Source organism: Pongo abelii, chromosome 15 (assembly GCF_028885655.2).
Source record: "Pongo abelii isolate AG06213 chromosome 15, NHGRI_mPonAbe1-v2.0_pri, whole genome shotgun sequence".
NCBI lineage: Eukaryota > Metazoa > Chordata > Mammalia > Primates > Hominidae > Pongo > Pongo abelii.
In genome coordinates this window covers 53,962,188-53,968,968 of record NC_072000.2, presented here as the reverse complement: position 1 = coordinate 53,968,968, position 6,781 = coordinate 53,962,188, and positions in this window count along the sequence as shown.

Sequence of the window (6,781 nt, the reverse complement as noted above, 5' to 3'; positions counted from 1 at the left end):
TATGCTGTCCTTAAGGTACAGCTGTTGTTGTGCTACAGTATTACTCAGTGTCTTCTGTAGGAGAACCAATAATCCGTGTCAGGACAACAGCTAATATGTTTTTACCTTAAGGACTCTGACACTGGGACTGTTGGTTCTCCTATAGAAGACACTGAGTAATACTGTAGCCCGAACTCTCATAATACCATGATAAATACAACACTGAGTATCAAATTACCTTTTTAAATATAACATCCCTCAATACAATCCAAAGGTATATAAGGCCTTATGACTCCAGAACAACCCCAAGGGATGAAGTACAGCAGAAAATACAAACATCACCTCGCATAATGGAGCTAAGAGCATACAAATCACCTTTTCTAGTTTTTTCTCTGCCTGAATCTCTGCCTTATCCGAGTTGATCCCTTTAATTTGAAGAATTTAGTTGTATTAAATTCAAATTGTTTATATTTATTGAAACATTATTTTCTACTTTCTCCCCCCAAATTGTATAACATTTCTTTTGTTACGTGTTCTTACAAGCGATCTCAAACTTTCTGTATATATTACCTCCCTAACTATAAACTCCTCAAGGGCAATGACAATTTATATATTTCAGTCAATAATAAATGTTAACTAAGAAATTGATGGTAGAGAAGAAAATATGACATAAACATAAGCGCTGTGATACTATCATGGGTAGCATAACATTCACATTAAAATAGAAAAATAGGGCCGGGTGTGGTGGCTCACGCCTGTAATCCCAGGACTTTGGGAGGCCAAGGAGGGCGGATCACGAGGTCAGGAGATCAAGACCATCTTGGCTAACACGGTGAAACCCTGTCTCTACTACAAAATACAAAAAACTAGCCGGGCGTGGTGGCGGGCGCGGTGGCGGGCGCCTGTAGTTCCAGCTACTCAGGCGGCTGAGGCAGGAGAATGGCGTGAGCCCGGAAGGCGGAGCTTGCAGTGAGCCGAGATTGCGCCACTGCACTCCAGCCTGGGCGACAGAGCAAGACTCTGCCTCAAAAAAAAAGAAAAAAGAAAAATAGAACTCACGTTTTTATGATGCTAAGGTACCACTTTTTTTTTCTTTAAGAGAACGGTGTCTCACTCTGTCACCCAGGCTGGAGTACAGCGGCTCGATCAAAGCTCATTGCTGCCTTGAACTCCTTGGCTTAAGCAGTCTTCTTAGCCTCTCAGTAGCTGGTACTACAGGTGTGCGCCACCACACCAGCCTTAGGATACCACTTAAATACATGTAGAACACCCTAAATCTGTTATAGCAGACACCTACACATAAAACCATCTATAAATCATTATTTTGCATATCCAATTATCTTTTTGGTTCTTCTTAAATTGGGTCTTTAATCACTTCTTTCTCTTAAAAATTCTAAGAGGGAAAGTCTGTTTTGTTATTTTAAAAATTCTTCCATAATTACCTACAAGAATGTATAATATTGAGGCCAGCGTGGTGGCTCACAACTGTAATCCTAGCACTTTGGGAGGCTGATGCGGGTGGATAGCCTGAGGTCAGGAGTTCAAGACCAGCCTGGCCAACATGGTGAAACCCTGTCCCTACTAAAAATACAAAAATTAGCTGGGTGTGGTGGTAGGAGCCTGTAATCCAGCTACTTGGGAGGCTGAGGCAGGAGAATAACTCGAACTGGGTAGCGGAGGTTGCAGTGAGCCAAGATGGTGCCACTGCACTCCAGCCTGGGCGACAGAGCGAGACTTTGCTTAAAAAAAAAAAAGTATAATATTGAATGGGTACCCATTCATTATTAAGTATTATATTACTGGCACCTCACTAGGGTAACAAAAGCTACCTGTGGTTGTGGCAGACACTGTGTGCTAACTGACCAGCCTACATTTCTAACACCCTTCTCCCTTGGCTGACTCTACTGAAGAAGTTATCAAAGTTAGAAACTCAATCTCCTAGATGCCTGTATGGCTTAGGGAGGTCACTTGACAGTCTTGGCCAATGGGCTACAAGTGGAAGTTGACTAGTACCCCTTATTTCACTTCCCCCATCTTCCAGCCTGACACCTAAATGCAAGACACCTGCTGGGCACAGTGGCTCATGCCTGTAATCCCATTACTTTGGGAGACCAAGGTAGGAGGGTCACTTGAGTCCAAGAGTTCTAGACCAGCCTGGGCAATATTGCAAGACCTTGTCTCTACAAAAATATTTTAAAATGAGCAGGATGTGGTGGCACATAACTGTAGTCCCAGCTGCTCAGGAGAATTGCTTGAGCCCTGGAGGTTGAGGCTGCAGTGAGCTGTGATCACACCATTACACTCTAGTCTGGGTGACAGAGCAAGACTGCATCTAAAAAAAAAAAAACAAAAAAACAAAAAAAACCTGAAGATGCCACAGCCATATTGCAACCATAGGTAGGACAAAGGCTTATAACTAGGGATGGGAGAATAGCAAGATTAGAAAGAGCCTGGGTCCATGATAGCATACCTGAGTCATTACAAGCTGTGGATTTCCTACTACGGTGGCCAGCATCTAGATGGTCCCCTGTGACCCTCAACTGCTGATATTCACACCTTCACACCTTTCAGTAGCCCCCTCCCAAAACAAATCAGTGCTGGTCTGTATGATCAACAGAACAGAACAGGAATGAGGGCATGTGCCTTTTTTTTTTTTTTTTTTTTGAGACACGGTGCTGCTCTGTTGACCAGGCTGGAGTGCAGTGGCATGATCTCAACTCACTGCAGCCTTGACCTCTCAGGCTCAAGTGACCCTCCCACCCTAGCCTCCCAAGTAGCTAGGACCACAGGCTTGTGCCACCACAACTGGCTAATTTTTGAATTTTGGAGAGACGGAGTCTCCTTATGTTGCCCAGGTCTTGAACTCCTGGGCTCAAGCAATCCTCCTGCCTCGGCCTTCCAAAGTGCTGAGATTGCAGGCATGAGCTACCATGCTTGGCCAAGGGTGTGTGACTTCTGATGCTGGATTATGAAAGGCATTGCAGCTAATGCTGCGCTCTCTTGGCTTGCTCACTCTGAGGAAAGCTAGCAGCCATCCTGTGAGGACAGTCAAGCAGTTCTGTACAGAGGCCCATGTGGAGAAAAACAGGCATCCTGTCAGCAGCAACCTGCTAATCATGAAAGTGAGCCACTGTCTGGTATGTACCAGTAGTCCCATCTACTCAGGAGGCTGAGGTGGGCAGATCACCTGAGCCTGGGAGGTGGAGGTTGCAGTGAACCGTGATCGCAACACTGCACTCCAGCCTGGGCTACAGAGTGAGACCCTGCCTCAAAAAAAGAGAGAGAGAGAAAGAAAAGAAAGAAGAAAGAAAAAAGAAAAGAAAAAGAAAAAGAAAAAAGAAAAGAAAAGAAAAAGGAAGGGAGGAAGGGAGGAAGGGAAGGAAGGGAAGGAAGAGAAAGAAGCCACACTGTGGAAGTGGATCCTCCAGCCACAGTCAGGCCTTTAGATGACAGAAAGAAAAAAGAAAGAAAAAGAAAGGAAGGAAGGGAGGAAGGGAAGAAGGGAGGGAGCGGGGGAGGTCAGCCATTGTGGAAGTGGATCCTCCAGCCCCAGTGAAGCCTTTGGATGACTACAGCCCTGACAGCTGATAGCAAGCTCAGCAAAGACTCCAAGACAGAATTACCCAGCCAAGATGCTCCTGAATTCTTGAACTGCAGAAAACATGAGAGAGAAGAAATTATTATCATTTAAGCCATGACATTTTGGGCATTAGATTATAAATATATCAGAATTTTTGTTATATGAGTTTACACCAGTGTTGGGTAATTTTTTATTCGCAGCCACACAATCCTAACTGATAAACTACTCTGGAAATTTGAAAAAAAAAAAAAAAAAAAAAAAGCTATAAAAATTTTATGTGACTAAAGGAGTTCTTTAAAAAAAAAAATCTGTCTTTTGATCCATCTTAAAAACTGTAGCTAAGGCAATATCTAATACAAAATGAGGTTTAATTTCTATACTAAGTTAAGAAGCAGAATGGGAAAAAATAAACCACATCTCATGAAACCTAAACTCTAGCCTTAGCTCTATCATTATTTGCCTGTGACACTTGGCAAATCAACTTGCTGCAGATCATTTTTTTTTTTTCATTTGAATGATGAGAGAACTAGACTAGATGATTTCTATAGCTCCCTTTAACTCCTAAATTCTGACCCTAAGAGCTATGACATCATTGGTGCTATTTTTCAGGGCTCTTGATAATGTTTAAAGAGAAAATTTTGCCTATAAAATTAGCATAATAATACTCAATACTGGAAAAAATGCAAGGAGACTGGCACTCACACACTGATGTTGGAACATAAACTGATTTAATCCCCGCAGAAAGCAATTTGGTATTATGTCAACAGTCTTTTTTCTTTTTCTTTTTCTTTTTTTTTTTTGAGACAGGGTGTCACTGTGTTGTCCATGCTGGGGTGCAGTGGCACAATCATGGCTCACTGCAGCCTCGACCTCCCAGGCTCAAGCAAGCCTGCCACCTCAGCCTCCTGGACAGCTGAGACTACAGGCACAGACACATGCCCCCCACCCAGATAATTTTTTTTTTTTTGAGATGGAGTTTTGCTCTTGTTGCCTAGGCTAGAGTGCAATGGCATGATCTCGGCTCACTGCGACCTCCGCCTCCTGGGTTCAAGCGATTCTCCTGCCTCAGCCTCTCAAGTAGCTGGGATTATGGGCATGTGCCACCACACCTGGCTAATTTTGTATTTTTAGTAGAGATGAGGTTTCACCATGTTGGTCAAGCTGGTCTTGAACTCCTGACCTCAAGTGATCCACCCGCTTCGGCCTCCCAAAGTGCTGGGGTTACAGGCGTGAGCCACCGTGCCCAGTCAGGATAATTCTTTGATGCTTTCTTGAGATGGGGTCTCACTATGTGGCCCAGGCTGGTCTGAAACTCCTGAGCTCAAGTGATCCTCCTGCCTCAGCTTCCCAAAGTGCTGGGATTACAGGAATCAGCCACTGCACCCGGCTATCAACAGTCTTTTTTAAGTCAATATCATAATACAAAAGAATGGTATTGTAATCTTAAAGGTGGAACATATAGTATCATTACAAGTTACATTTCTAAAGAGTTTATAACATAGGGAAATACATTTTCATGCTAAGAGAAAATTGAAAAAGAATAAAAATATCTATACTAGTAGTTTTCATTGGGTAGTGAATCTAGAGATTATTTTCTTCTCCACTCCAGTTGTTTTTATATTTTCCAATTTTTCATAAAGACCATGGCTCACTTTTATAATTGTAAAGGCTTAATGTGAGGTTAGTTAGAGAAGTTAAAATTCAGACAGGAAAATTCAAGAGAATAAAAAAAATTAAGGAAAAAAGTTAAAGAGGATGACTATAGGTAGGCTAACTAAGCCCAGAGTCTACGGAGGGTATCTTGGGGGTTGGTCAGAAAAAGATGTTGGCAGTAAGATAGGTTAGTGAAAGGAGAGGCAGTTGGTGAGGCTATGACTTGGAAAATTGGATTAGGAAATAAGCAAACATATATGGCACAAACCCAAGAGGAATAGAGTTTATAGAGTCCTAGAAATCAAGACCAAAGGGAAGTAAAAAATAAAATATTCAACAGAATATATGTACATAGTGATCACCTAAATAACAGCTAGAATAGGAAGATTAGTATAAATACTCTATATAGGCATTGGATAACACACGTTACATGTTGGAGTTAATCACTAGACCATGAAACCACAAAAAATCAAGGAGTGTTTTTTTTTACATGGAATGGAATATAAGCACTAGGTTATACATAATTGGAAATTAATATTGGAGCATAATGTTCGTTTTTGCCTCTGGTTAGAATTAATATAATAATGTCACTTCTGTGGTCAGTAAGCATAAGCGTAAGAGGGGACTGAACGCCATGTCTGGCACTCACTTTCACTTTCTGGGAGCTGAGTAGTCAGGAGACCAACAGTGAGCATGGCCAATAACATCCCCAGCAAGTATGTGTGATTTCAAAATACAACAAAGGGGCTGTGTCAACTTGCTGAGGCTCTAGAAGGAAACTTCCTTCCCTCTGGGCTTTCTAGATTAAGGTGTTTTCCCTTAACATGTGTCTCCTCACCAAATTAAAATTAATTTGTACTTCAGTACAAAAACTGAATGGTTGAGTACCTTTAAGAAATGAGGCCGGGTGCAGTGGCTCATGCCTGTAATCCCAACACTTTGGGAGGCCAAGGTGGGTGGATCACAAAGTCAGGAGATCGAGACCATCCTGGCTAACATGGTGAAACCCTGTCTCTACTAAAAATACAAAAAATTAGCCAGGCGTGGTGGTGGCCGCCTGTAGTACCAGCTACTCGGGAGGCTAAGGCAGGAAAATGGCATGAACCCGGAAGGCAGAGCTTGCAGTGAGCCGAGATCATGCCACTGCGCTCCAGCCTGGGTGACAGAGCAAGACTCTGTCTCAAAAGAAAAAGAAAAAAGAAAAGAAAAGAAACTACTTATAAGAGTTGTTTTTGAAATTACAAATCAAGGTAACAGAAAAGTTCTGCCTTAGATATCTGTACTGATTGTAACCTGGAGACGAAGCAAAGCCCAAACAAACTTACCATTAGCTTAGCATGCCAGTATACTTCCTTATACCCAGTATGGGGCTCCATAACATGGGAAATGAATTATTCTTGTCTGACTGATCCTCTGGTTGTTGGTTTTTCTCCATCCTCTAATTATAAGCATTCCTTTGAGTAGTCCTTGTCACCCTGTCCTATTCTTTCTTCAGGGGACAACTTATCCACATTCATGGCAATGTACTGAAGAAATATATGTTGAGCACCAACTATGAACCAGGCACCA